Source organism: Meleagris gallopavo, chromosome 1 (genome assembly GCF_000146605.3).
Source record: "Meleagris gallopavo isolate NT-WF06-2002-E0010 breed Aviagen turkey brand Nicholas breeding stock chromosome 1, Turkey_5.1, whole genome shotgun sequence".
Classification (NCBI taxonomy): domain Eukaryota; kingdom Metazoa; phylum Chordata; class Aves; order Galliformes; family Phasianidae; genus Meleagris; species Meleagris gallopavo.
In genome coordinates, this window is record NC_015011.2 from 186,326,602 (window position 1) to 186,341,960 (window position 15,359).

Here is a 15,359-nt window from a genome sequence, read left to right on the forward strand (position 1 = left end):
GTGGCACTATCAGCAATTGCAACCTGTATTTATAAAATGGAAAATAAGCCCATCAAAAGCATAAGAGAAAAAGACATGCTAAAGTGGATGTCTGCCTGATAATAGCTTGGGGAGTAAGTCAGAACTTATGAAGATGACCTTTCTATTAGTTGACATGAAGACATCTAAAACCTACTAGATAAACTAGTAAAAGGCTGAGATTGATGCTTTTGTCCTGGAAACCATGCAGCCTTATTTTTAACTATTTAGCTATCTAACTAAATCTGGCCTGTCACTTTATTCTTCTTGAAAAGAGCAAGCCTAAAACAAGGCAAAACAGAAGACGACGAAGGTTTATGATAAGGTTTTCATTATGCCTTTTGATTTCATTTAATCACTAACAATTTTGCCACATTTCCTAAGTGCAAGTGAAAAATCAAATTTAGCTCCAGATTACTAGGTAGCCAGCACCAGTGATTTCATTGAGAATGAGTCATAGCATGTCTTGAGCAGGTTATTATTCTTGCATTAAAAAAAGAAGTGTCGGTCCTAATTCTGTTCCTTACCTCAGGTGTAATTATTTATACCTGGGTAGACCAAGGGCCAAGTGGAATCCAACAGCAAGGTTCAACATCCATTCATTACTGGTAAACATCTATGTAAGGTTCAGTGCAACAGAAAATTTGGTCAGTGATTTCATAGCTGCCAAAGATAATGATCGGTCTCTTGCCAGAAAAAGCAGATATTTCACCTTACAGCACAGTGCATCAGTACCTTATTTCCCACAGCTGCACTCTGTTTCCTCAGCAGCTCAGCACTCCTGCTGTTCATGCTTCCCTGCTTTGGTGACACTCAATAAATTAATGATGGCAGCTCCATGCCACGTCACTCTACAAAAATTTGGTAGGGATTGGAATGGCAGAGATTTTGGAATTCACCCCTGGGCTCTTTCATTTGTGAGGCTAAAAGCCAGAAGGCTCTGAAGCAGAGAGATCACAGAGGCAGTCTGTCCCTCCTGTCTTTCACTTCTCATCAGTTCACACACAAACATCCTGGTCATGACCTTCCTCACGAACTCCCGACTTTGTACTATTACCATTTAATCACAGCCTCTGCCATCCCATAGAAAGAAAGTATGAAATGTTCTTCCCAAATGCAGTTGCCTTGAAATGAGCAATTTCTCTCTCCAGGACAGGGTTGACAACGTGCCTCATGAGCTGGGCTTTAGTTCAATATTTTCATCCACCAACAGCCCCTTGGTGGCCTGATATAATTTAATATCAAGAGAATATAAGGAGAATCAGAAAAAGGTCTGAAAAGTTGTGCAGTCAATGTCCAGTGTGTAAGGTTGAAAGGAGCCAGTTCCTACAATTACTTGTGCAGCCAGGACACTACTAATGGAGACTTGGGAAGGGAAAAAAGAGAAATATGAAATCTGCAGAAAAATTGCATGAGCATCTTCATCCTTTTCATGAATGGGATAAGAAACTGAGGAACAGGCTTAAACAAATTGTCAGATAGCTGGGCTTATCTCACCACAATGCTAAAGGTGAGAGATAATACATTCACAAAATTCCATTGTAAAAATCCGTCTTGATATGCAAGTCTTGTTTGGACTGCATCTTCTCATTAAATAATGAGGCAGATGGACAAAAATGACTGAGTAAATTTTCACTTCTAACATTGATACACATTGGGGATCTGGCTTAAACACTGACTCCTTTTCTCAGCTCCTGCTAGAGTAAAGCTAGAAGTGGTATCTGCTGCATTGCACATCACAGTTCCCAATACACTAAGCAGTACCCCTAAGCAATATTATACTATAAAGATTGCATCCCACCATCTCTAATGTCATCTCCAGGCTGCCAAACAACGCATATCTGGAAGTAAATTCATATTCCTTCAACCTGTCTCTGTCCGTGTATATGAAAGCCATTAATTTCAGCCATTCACCTTCCCTCATTTTACAAAAAGCATTACACTCCCAGCTAAAAGGAAATCTGATTAGAGACCCGGAGAAAAAGAAAGAGCGCAAAAGACCATAAGAGGAGGAAAGAAAAAATATATATATTTGCAAATAAGGAAGAGTACTATGGACTGCGGCAGTCAGGTTATTTCTTTTACCTCAGTATGTAAAACCTTGAGATATTCTCTATTATTAACGTGATTATAATACCACAAAATTCAAAACCTTCTTTGCATTTTACCCAACCAAAAGGAACTGCTTAACTTTTTTGAATTAAAAAAAGAAAGAAAGAAAAAAAAAAAGACTATTACAGGAACTCAGTTTTCCTGTTTGAGAGCTGTGGGTATACAGCCTTGACTCCTTTGTTGGCAGAGCAGAGACTTTTCAGCAATTAAATTCCACCTCCAGAGTCACTGAGGATGACATCATATGGAGCTCTGTTAGACTGTTGAATCTGTGATATTTGGGAATTGCAGTGTTAATAACAAAATTCCTACAACCCACTACTGGAACTTAAAACATTTGAACTAACCCGTAATTGCTGTAGGAAGACAGTAGCTTTCCCTGAATGACTGCTAAAGAGCACACCTCTTTTCCCTGCTTGCTTGGTAAGTACAAAGTGAAAAACAGAATCAAAGCAGAAGAGCTGTCCCCATGTTTTGGATGCAGTTACTCAAGTTAGTGGAGGCAAACCATTGATAAGGTTTAACCCTGCAGCACCAGCCTCAGTGTAGGTGGTAACAAGGAGAACTTGTGGCACATATGCAGTTATTTCAAGAGTGGGACCACAATGTGATTCCCAACTTGACAACAAGAAGGAGAGGAAAATTGCACTTCTATTCCATCTACTTTCTGAAATGCATGCTATGGACCCAACAGTAAGATACGACTTTCACAATACATGACACCATTTTTTGTATAAAAATATATTTTACACAGGACAAGAACAACTGGGTGACATCATTCATAAGTCAGATATAACTTCACTTACTTTGCTTTATTTCATTTAATGGATTCGGTGTCCATGGAAGGGAAACAATCAGCTTATTTTTCCCATGGAGATGATATTTGATAATGATGACTATTTCAATTACACATGTGAGCTAAGTGTTTCAGATGTGATGACAAAAGTGCAGATCTGGAATACAACCTGCTTTATCTTTCTTTAAGACTCATATCTAGCACACTAAAATCACTTAGAAAAATTATATTCTATTTCAAGGATGCTTTGCTCTGCAAATAAAACCTGAGCAAACTCAAAAGTTCTGATTTACAAGACAGATGCCATCTCACCCAACCCTACTACACAGAGTGGGGGGTTTCTTTCCCAATGACTACAAGCCTATGGCAGCTTACAGCCTGCAAATGAAACTGAAAGTCATTTTCCTTAAATATTTGGATGAAAACTACAGCCATTTAGGAACTGCTTCAAAAACAGCCCAGCTGTACATATACCACTCAAGTGGTGGTGTGAGTGAACCATCCTTCTATATTCACCACCCTCAAAGGCAGAGATGTAGAGCAGCCAGGCCTGCAGGTAGATTGTGTCATCTTCTCTTATCCTCCAGAAACTCGCTGCTGCTTCTTTTCTTACTTCTGTGTTTCCTCTGTACACTACAGAACTCATCTCCATGATCATAACAGGTCCCATATTAAAGTAGCTGTAACTCCACAGAAGAAGAAATTATACTGATGGCTTAGCACACACATAACTCCTATAACTTGTGAGCTTCAGCCTTGTGAAATTCATCAAGGCTAAGTGCAGTGTGCTGCACACAGCCTGGGACAACCCCAAATGTCAGTAGCGGTGGAGGGATAAATGGATGGAGAGGAGCCACACAGAGAAGGACTTGAGGATGTTGCTGGATGAAAAACAGAATATAAACCAGAAACGTGCAAGCTTCCAGGCCATAAAGCCAACCATATGCTGGAGAAAGGAGGTGATTCTCCCCATCTGCACTGCCATCATGACCTTCTACCTTCAGGGCTGCGTTCAGCCCAAGTAGGGAATGGAGCTGTTGGAGTGGGTTCAGAGGAGGCCATGAGGGTGATCAGAGAGCTGTGGAGAGACTCTTTATCAGGGAGCGTGGTGATAAGTCAGGGGGTGATGGATTTAAACAAAAATAAGGTAAATTTGAATGTGTTGTAAGGAAGAAATTCTTTACTCAGAGAGTGGTGAGGCACTGGCACAGACTGCCGAGAGAAGCTGTGGATGTCCTATCTCTAGAACAATAGGCCAGGTTGGATGAGACTTTGAGCAATCTGATCTATTAGGTTGCAACCCTAAGAGTGGCAGGGGGGCTGGAACTAGGAGCTCTTTAATATCCCTTCTAAATCAAATCTCTCTATGATTTTATGATACGCAGTTTCCACTAAAGATGATAACTACTAGGAAACCCAAATATATTTAACATTTTTCTATGCTTCTACAAGCTGAAAAGTTTGTTCCTTGTCTTCCTCTGTTATTAACATTCGTATGCACCTGTTCTTCAGTACATAGTTTAGTAAATGACTGATATTCTAGTTACAAACTAAGTCGAAGTTCCCAAAGTTTATTTTTTGTATTCAGGTGTATTCTCATATATGCAAGTTTAAGGAACAGTTCTAAAATCTTATAATGGCTGTATTAATGACAAGCAGTTAAGAGTTGCATTAGTTAAGATACCTAAAGTGATGATTCTCAATTAAAGCCAGCATGACTTAAGCTGAAAGATCAAATAACTTAAAGAGTATGCCTGCTTTTTCTATCTAAACAGATGAGAATAAAAAATCCTAAAGCATAGCAGTAATTCAGCAATATAAACAAAATAAAGCAACATTAAGAACAGTAATTGTTGTAGTAGAATAGGTGCCAAGTCTCTTTAGTGTCAAAATTTCATATCCAGACACAGCACAAATGAGGAAAAATAGCTGACTCTTAATCAGGAACTCAATTGGCAGTTGTTCCATTTTACTATTTTATTTAGGAGAACGAAGTACCTGAAAAAATAGTTATCCTTTAAGAAGTTAATTTGCAGAAAAGTACCATCTCCTGTTCACTTTTGAAGGCTGTATCACGTTAAATCACTTGCAAAATGAAAAGATGCAAGGATAACGATTTCTCACAAAAGACACAGAGAATTATTTGCACAAAATGAACCTGGACTTTTTCATCAGTTTGTCTAATAAGCAAAGTACATTTCATATTTCATCCATAGTAGCAGCAAAACATCACAGACATAAGAAAAAAATAGACATTCTGTAACTCCTCTTTCCTAGAGGTATCATTTTACAAGATTCTTACTCAGCTACTATTTATAAGTTCCTTTTTTTGCCACATGGTACGTAATGCAGACTGATGCTCCATCTTTCCACAAAAACATACATACATAAATGACAAGTAAACATCAGCTGCCAGCACCAGGTGCCTGAATCCAGTTTGAATGCCCTAACTGTGGGAGTTAAGAAACTCCCCTCCCTGACAAGCAGAGTGATAAACTTCCAGATCTTTGTTTATACAAGGAAAGGTTTTGTTTATCCTGAGATTTGATAAAAGGCCTAACTAATTCAACCTACCTTTAGTGGTTTAATTGAAAAGTGCATGTTAAAAAACATGCTATTATCTACTTTCTGCTCTAGTGTAATCCATCGTTTATAGTTGAGTCTCACCTTCCAAAGAGCATACAGCATAAGTCCGTGACCTTAACTTAGGCTTCTTGATTTAGTTGAAGATGGTTGGAAGAATTCAAGAAAGTCTAAACGCATTTTGAATCATGCACTGAAAGCATCTTGTCAAGTTTTCAAATAAAATCAGAAATTCCGTCTACATTTCTATACTTCCACACATAAAGTATGATTTGGGTAATGTGATGAAATTACTACTTTTCTTTAATCTATCTGCTCTTAGCTCAACTTAGACTACTTAGACAACTTAGAGTTGGTGGGTAGGAAATGCTGCTACTGACGCCACTGCTGAATGTGCCCAGCCCAGGTCAGTGAATTGTCTTTTGTCATCAAAGGACTGCGAAGTTCTAACTCAACAAATCTCTTTCAACAGTACTGCGAAGACAACTGAAAACTCAAAGTTTCAGATTTCAAGTTAAATTTGCACCGTTGAATAACAATTATAAACCAGAGAGAAATACAAGAGAAAAGGAATTAGTTTATGGAGGTGATTTCACTGTTCTGAGCTCTGCTTCAGGCTGAATAGAAAGATTTTTAAAAAGCTTGGGGCAAGGGAGGCAAAATTCTAGTGGATTTTTAAAATTATTTTAAGAATTTAGGATTCTTAAAAATGAAAAATAACAGCAGAGACCAGGGGCAGAGTGACAATGGAGAAGCAGCAGAGATAAGGTGCTATGGACTGATTACAGCCTCTATTCTCCATTCCCTGCAGTGCTCAGGGGAAGATGGTAGGAAGGGGTGAGTGGGGAGAAGGTAGTTTTCTCTATTAGTTCTCACTTCTCTAGTCTGTTAGTAAGAGGCAATATATTACATTAATCTTCCTACAACGAGTCTGTTTTGCCAATGACAGTAATCAGTGAGCAATCTCCCTGACCTTAGCTAACCCTCTAGCTGTTTTTCCCATCAATTTATTCTGCATTTTCTCCCCCTCTTCCCTTGAGAAAGGGAAGTGAGAGAACAGTGTAGTGGAGTTCAGGTACCCATGAGGGTGAGGACACCACCAGGCTCTTATTCTCTTGATGGCACTACTCAGAAGAAAAAACATTCTTTCCCCTTCTTTGCACTCTCTTACAAAGAAAGTCAGAGCTGAAAAGGGGGTTGAAAGAAAACCAAACCTAATTGCATATCTCTTAAAACATCTGAGTCATAGCAGCAATTAGTTTAACGGAGTTGCCTTTTAGCCTAGCCTACAGACACCAATTTAAACAATAGACTTTAAAATGTTGCTTACCTTACAAATGTAATTACTTATTCTAAGGAAGATTCAATCTGGCATAACTACTAGGCACATAAGCAAAATCATGTATGAATCTTGCTACTAATATTCATCATTCCTGATTCTGTTATGCGCTATTGATGGTTATTACCACCGATTTACTTATCTAGCTAAAACATCTTGCATGTATTACAATGCAAACCTTTAAGAGTAGGCTTCATAACATAATATCATTTGAAAATTGGAGCAAACCACTGAGATATTTTGTTTGTAAAAAGGAAGAAACTATGGTCCTCCAAAGATAGATAAAAATAGAGAAGTGATCACGCAAAATGATATTGTGCAGTGTTGTCATAGAATCATAGGATCATAGAATTCCATAGGTTGGAAAAGACCTTCAAGATCATCCAGTCCAACTGTCACCCTAACACCAATATTTCCCCGCTAAGCCAAGTCCCTCAGTACAACATCTGAATGTTTCTTGAGCACAACTGTCATACTATTCTATGACTCTGGAAAAAGCATTCTCCATTTGCTAAGAGGAAATAGACTTTCCATGTGCCTCTGTCTCTGACTCTGTTACTGAGACACCCTCATTAATAAATTTTGTACCGACTGCCTCAGGTCCTTGGTGCAACATCGGAGCAATCCCACAAACTTCATATTATGCCTCTATGACGCCTCCAGGACACCCATTGTTTTTGGTGGGAACTTACCATAGGAAACAATTCAGTTGACAATGTGCTAAATGGAACAGATGTGTCTCCTTACTTTCACCATGCTGTGTTGCTTCAGCAGGTTTAACAGGAGTAAAAAGCAGTGAAAAATGGACTTTCACCACTAAAGTGAGCAGCTGTGATTCAGAATATATCAAAGCAATTGCTTTCTTGAGTTAGAAGGTATCATTCTTACTGAGTCAGCATTACTTACAAATCCCCAGTGCTTTTGTTTTCTGGATTAGGAACGTGGAGTTATGCACTGTCTGCATAAGAAGTAGGCATGATGGGGTGAAGAACCATTGTGAATAAACCTTGAAATTACAAGCATTTGAAACAGAAAGAACCCAAACAAATCCCCTCTGCTGAGAAGATGCAGTCAGTTTTGAATACAGCATGTGGTTGCCTTCAGTTCTTTTCTGTTTGTATTATGGTCACATATGATGAAATTAGTTATACAAAGCAGTATATGTCTATAAATAGTGATGTAATAAGTTGCAATCCAAATAATGAAAAATATCAAGCATGTTACAGTAATATTCATGGCTTAAATCAGCAATTTGTTCTATCAAATATGATGGGCAAAACAGTAAGAAAAAGAAGTAATGAATAATACAGGGACTTCTGGCAATTTTCTAATTGGGATAAATAAGACAAAAGCTGTGAGCAACAAGACAATAGGACAGTTTCATTTATATTTGTGTCTTCTTTGTCCTACGCCACTGAAAGAGCTGAAAAGATCTTCGTGTAGCTAACAGCCTCAGGCTTTGGCCTACAGAGCAGCCACCCAGTGGTTCTGGAAATCTTTGCAAAGCCATGGGTTGTTTTTCCACAGACTTTACAGTTTTCTTCTACAAAGGCTTTTGGAAGAGAATCTTCCTAAAGCTGGAAAAAAATTTTGAGAGCTCTAAAACATCTGTGGTGTTTTTATGTGCTGTGAAGTAAACACAGAAAGGATGAAGATGTTGCCCAAGTAGCCACTAAAAGAAGTTTTAATTCCACGTGGAATTATTCCTAATGTTTCTAGAGCATCTTTTTCCTTACCTGTCGAAAAAATACATTTTCAAATCTCTGTGAAGAGCTTATTTTAAATTCATGAGCACTTCATAAAACCATAACGACCCAAGATTCAGACTTGGGGAACAACTGGTATTTTTTTTCCATTGAGTGAAATCTAACTTTTTATTGCTAGAGGTTCCCAACCATGTTTCTACTAGAGCTTATATACTAAATAGGTTAGCAGAGAGAGATTTGATTTCTCACACACAATTACTATCAACATTTTTTAGATAGAATCTGTATAGCTCATTTTTAACATTTTAATGCTTTTACTCCTTCCAAGTTTTGTTCTTCTTCCAGACAAATAATGAACATTTTCTAATAGCATCATGTCTTGCAGTATGATAATGCATTTTCATATCCCATCTCAACCATCAACACAAATGAATGCTGCCTCCAAATAAAACTTCCCAACTGAAAAGACTAACAGCTGTTCCCTCTATTCACCGCTTGGATTTTATTTTTACATGGCATATTTTTTTCTGGTTAGCTATCATGTGAAAGGTGTTTTCACTGATAAAAGGTGATAGAAGGTGTCCTGGGATTAGACCAAAAAAGAAAAAAAAAAGAAATAATTGCCAGGCTATGTAAGGATACAGATCTTGCTGACACGTCCAGGAAAGATAATGTAAGATTCAAAAACAGATGCAATTCCTTTCTGAAAGATTTCCGTTTACTCTAATCTCCTGTTCTATGTTGACAGGAATGCTACATTAATTACAGCTGGCACAATCTATATTAATTTAAGAATAAAGAAGATTTATTTGAAGACTGTAAGGATCCTAAAAGGATTCTGTAGGAACTGGCTGATGTAGTTGACAAGTCACTCTCCATGATTTTCTAAAAGTCATGGGTGTCAGGTGAAGGTAACTGGAAAAAGGGAAACATCACTCCAATTTTTAAGAAAGGGAAAAAAGAGATGGAAAGTGGGAGAGGTGGAAATGGATAATCTTTAAGGTTGCTTTCAACCTAAGCCATTCTGATTCTATGATCTGTACATATCTTTTTTGGAAATATATTTTCTGGATGTAAGAAAATAAGTCCAAGTAATCCTAATGTTTTCATGAGAAAGCAGCAAATGATTTGACCCATAAAAAAACTTACCGTGACTCTCAGTTCAGTGTTTGCATGAGTGTGCTCAATCAATGCTACACACAGGAATTTTTAAAACTTTGGAATCCTTTCGGTTTTCTGTTTCTACCATGAATATTTTCATCCATTTTTTAAATAAATATTTTGAGGAAGGTTTTCTCGTCTCTACTGCTCTACATGGAAGATTATCATGAAATAAAGTAGCTTTGGGCCTTTTTTCGTCCTTCATCTTTCTCAGTTTTTTGGTGTTTTAATTTAATCTGCATGTATTGATTATTTATTCACCATGTTCTAAAACATGGTTTGAAATTCAAAACAGTGGATAAACCACTGGGCAGTACTGTACAGTACTGGAGAGAGTAAATTGGAAAAAAAAAAAATCAATGATAATGAGAAAGGATCAAAAAGAATAAATGTTTTTTCAAAGTTACAAGACCAGTGAACAAGTACGAACAAAATTACCAAGAATGCCTTGATCATGGGTTTTCCAGTGATGAGCTCTGTGCAATCACCAAAAGACTTTGACAGATATCCCTTCCCTTTCCTGCTTCAGCTGGATGCTTTACAGGAAGAGCAACACAAGTCTTAGGAAAATCAGGAAAATTGATTACTCAGGGAATTGAGGCTCAACTACTAAGACAGAGCCTCTTTCACCACAGTTCTCATATGTAATGTGGGAAACACAGTTGCTTGAAGTCTCATCAAGAAAAAGTTATTGTAGAAAGAAAGCTGATGATGCAAATCTCCATGTATTCCTTACATTTAAATTTTCAGAATAATTTCCAGAACAAAACTAGGTGTGCACATATATGGTAAAGTCACAAGCAAAGCACCAGTCAACCTTCAGGCCACAACTATCTCACAACATAACTCTATGTGAAAGTCTCTAAGAAAACAAAAATTACACAACAGCCCGAGCAAAATCTGTCAGCAACAGCAGTGAAACATAAAGTGATTTCCAAACAACATCACTCAGATGGTAACTGTTATGATGATAGTCACAGAAATAACTGGTTTTCCTAAGGCAAATTCCACTGCTTTTCCACCTAGAAACATGTATTTCTTGAGTTATATTTATTTTACTGCACTTGCAATTAGTTCTTCAGAGGCATCAAGCCAATATTCAATACAATATCAGGTTAGATGTACTCTGAAGTAATAGAATCATAGAATCATTTGAGTTGGAAGGGACCCCTAAAGATCATCTAGTCCAACTCTCCTGCAATGAACGTCTACAGTTAGATCAGGTTGCTTAGAGCCTGGTCCAGCCTGACCTTGAATGTCTCCAAGGACAGGGCATCCAGGTATGCCAGCATTTACATTGCATTCATTGCATTCGTTACTACTGATACAATACTTTTCTTACATGATTGGGACTTCATTTTCAAACAGTTATGCTTATGGTACCTAAGTAGATCTCATAAGCCCTCTTCCAGAATCTTAAACAGAAGGAACAGAAAGATAAACTGAAGCCAAACATACTAGAGGTTAGAAATTTTAAAAATTCCCTCAGAGAAATGGAGGCTGGTTCTTGCTTGCTTGTTCTGTCCAAACCTTAATTTCCAAAGACTATTGTTGAGGGATTAAATTTCAGCACTGCTCTTAAAATATTTTTTTTTCTCCTAATTATTGTATTAACAGAAGACACAAAACTGTCATAAATCATCTTATTTACTGGCTTGCGTCTGGCAGAGTACCAGCTGCTTCAGAAGAAGAAGAAGAAACCTGAACAACAGCAGTGTAATTTACGTAGATTGTACACTGGAGCATGGAGTACATATTTTGAATTCATATATCACTTCTTCTCTTCTTCAAGTCTTTCCAAACACTCCACTATTTTGTTGCTGAGTTCCAGTGATGCACTATTTATTTCTATAACATCTCCTTTCATCAGTTTTAGGAGTGTTGCCCTTCAGCACCACGGAATGGCCCTTTGGTGGAAAGTGTAGGAAAACTTCAAAATAGGAAGAAAATACACATTCTTCCTACTGTTTAGCACTATAGTCTATTAACTCACTGTTTACTAAACGGTAAAGCCTCAAACTTTAAAAACTCATCCTGGAAGCCTTTCCTCACTAGTGACCTTCATATATATTTAAAAAAAAGAAGAAACCTGAAGTCAATGGAATTTTCAGATAAGTACAGTAAGTTTGTTCTTGCTCTAGACTGATAACATTTCAGATCCAACAAGTAATTACAAAAGAAGAGGGAAATCTCCTGCTTATTTATTTTTAATTTAAACAGGAATTGGTATTTCCTGGTAAAGAAAGGGAGGAGAACAAAGTGACTTTCTCCATGAAAGAAGGAATTAAACAAAACATAATCTTTCCTGATGGACAGGAAGAAACTATCAGCAAATGAGCTTAGTTATTTGAGGGAGGAAACTGCTGAACACAGGAAACTTAAATGAAAAACACAGTTTTCCAGCTGGTGAGGCATGTTATTACTAAAGGCTTATGTAGGAATGGAAGTTATATGCTCTATTAGTATGGTGAGGGAAAGGCAAGGGATGAGACAGTGGCACAACTCACTGCAATGATGATGAGGAAAAAGCAGTGGTCCCAGGGTCCCAGGGTCATGATGGAGAAGAAGGATGGGGAAAAGCTGCAGTGAGATCACCACCAGAGTGGCAGAAAACCACAGTACAAGGTGCATAGGTTCAAAATTAGACCCTGTAACTACCTTGCCTTCTTGCTATCATTTTCTTCAACACGAAATGCATTGATATAGCATGAATAGAGCGTTACTTTGATATAGCATCACCTTAAACTCACTGTATAAAGGTAAAATCTCAGAGGTATAACAGTCAACTTCTGAGAACCACGGGAAGGAAAAATAAAAATAAAACCTTGGAGGAAGATCTGGAAGATTTGAGGCAGTAAAGGTAGCAGTTTTTTGAGCTGCATCCCAAGGTACTCACAGAAAGATATACACTGCAAGAGAAACAGGCAATATTTCAATGAAAAAATATCACTGGAGGAATCAGCAACAGCGTTGAAAAGTATTCTTCCATAGATAAGTTTGATGCAAAGCCAGGAACTAGCATCAAATGTCAGTTGTGGAGAGATTGTGCATGTGCGAAGAAGAGACAGTCATGGCAGATGCAATTTTGGCATAATAAAATGAGTAAGACCTGAATAAACCAGGGAAACCCAGAAGTGACTCACTGCTGTTTACAGTTGGCAAGGAGAGACAAGAGGTACGGCCTCTTGGGTCCTGAGGAGGGGCTGAGGGGGTGTTCTATGCAGTCAACTGCAAGATCAGTGCCAAGGCTCTTTGTGCTTTGAGGGTTAAGCTGTCTGCGTAAACAATCATTTGGAAAAAAATATTACAGTTATTTTCCCTATTCCTCCCTGCACAAAATTGGTTATAGGCTGCACACTGCCTTAATCTGTATAACGCTTAGGGCATTGCTTCTGCAACCCTTCATGCACCAGGCTGCAGTCAGCATTTCCCTTTGATGCATTCCACCTACACACCCTAGTTGATACAGCAGTACCTTTGCTTCCAGCAGCAGAAATACAGAAGAGATTACTCGTCTGGGGATACCCCCACTACTTTTGTTCTGGTTGATTATTGGGGAAAAACACTTTCTTTTTTCTGCTTCATTTTTTTTTCTTTTTCTTTTTATGTTGGTGCTGATGTTTCCCACCAGCTACGGACCATACGAAAAACATTTCTGTATCCTTGTTTCATCATGTTTTGTGCAACAGTATCCTGACTGGGCGCAATGCATGCATTCATGATTTATTAGCCTGTCAAGAAATCTTTAAAAACTTTTTCTGTATTAAATGTATGCATTCCCATAAAAACAGAAGACAACATTCTTCCTCAGCTTAATACCTCTAAAACAATTACATAGCAACAAGCTGTAACTTACACTTAACTCTTTTTTGGGTTGAGAGCTGTTGCATTTTCTGTGTGAAATAGAGTAACATAAATACACACTTAAATATCCAAACTTTTGTAAAATTTGGTCCGTTTAGATGATTATGTCAACATTTAAATCTAGCTTGGGGTAATCTCAGAGTCAAGTCAAATGTTTCAGTTAGATGGCTAATGTTAATTACGAGGGCTGTTCCAAATGTAATGCCTCTTGTTTTATCACAACATCATATTGGTGGTACAGCAGTAGATGTCGGCCCTTCCCACCAGTATTCCATTACATTTTGTTGCTGTGAGATAAATGGCAGTAGGGGAGCAGTCTGACAAAATGACATCTGACATGGAAGTGTGTATGAATCCAAGATATGGAACTGAATTCCTCAACATGGAAAAAACTGACATTCATCATTTGCTGAACATATATGGATACCAACCAATATTAAAGACAAGCTTCTGGAGAGCCATACATAGCTGTCACACTGTGAAATGAAGATCATCCATGTAAATCAGCAGATTATGACCAGGCAACTATGTGCAGAGCTGAATATCTGCTTTAGTGAGGTGTAAATGATGGTAGCAACATTAGAATATCTCAAAGCTGCACCAGGTTGGTCTCATGAAAGCTCACACAGGAAGAGAAAGAACACTGTATGCAAGTTTTTCAGGACCTATTGAACCAATATGAAGCTGAAGATGAATCACATAATTATAGGTGACAAGACTGTGGTGTCACAACTATGAGCTAGAGTCAAATCAGCAGTCCATGGAGTGGTGACGTGAATTAGAAACAGAAGAAAAAGTTCAAGATGCAGCCCTCAGCAGGTAAAATGACATACCATATTTTTTTGGATAGGAAATGGGTGATTCATCTGGACTCCCTGAAACTCTGACATACTATCAACTTTGACCACTAAATCATTACACTGACTAAGCTGAAGGTTAGAGCTTTCAAAGTCAGGCCAGAGAAGAAGGCAACTTTCCTCTTGTAACACGATAACACCAGGCCCCATAACAGTTTGAAGACCATGGAGTACACTGCCAGTTTTGGCTGAACTGTCCAACCACGCCAAACATGCAGTGTGGATTTGACACCTTCTGACTTCCATCTGCTCAGTCTTCCACTGGTGCAGAAACTTCACAAGCCCAGAATGCAGCTTCTTGTTCATTGCTGGTGAAAATGCATTCAACTATGTTGAAAAGTACTTTATTGTACCTGAGAATTAGCTCTATCCAAAACTTCTGTTTTTTTCATCTGTTGTAGTTTCCATGGAAATAAATAGGAGTTATTACTTTTGGAGAGACCCATGCTTCTAACAACTTTTGACAAATTTGAAATTATCTTAACAGTCCCTTACACTTGAATTGCTTGCTTGTTTTACCACTTATATAGCAAACGTATAGTGGACATTTTGTACAAATGTTTGTTAATTAATTCTCAGGCAATACCCTCCTAGGGTGCAATAATGTATCTATTACACCAGCCTTTTCTGGTGAAACAATGAAAGCACTTCAGGTTTTTTGGAATCACACCTGCTTTTGTAGGCCCATGTTCAGTCTTGCATTTCTAGCCATGTTTATCCCCCAGTTTTTGTGTCCACTTTGAGACTCACAGAATTGGTCATTTGCACGACTGTGGATCTAATTTAGAATAAGCTCTACGTGTTTCTCAGCTATCTAGTTATACAAATTCACAGAGACCAAGCTTGTAGGAAGGTGAGCCCTGACTTTTTCAGCTGACATGCAAGTCAATCTATGTGCTCCATCTATTTTTCTCTCTTTTCCC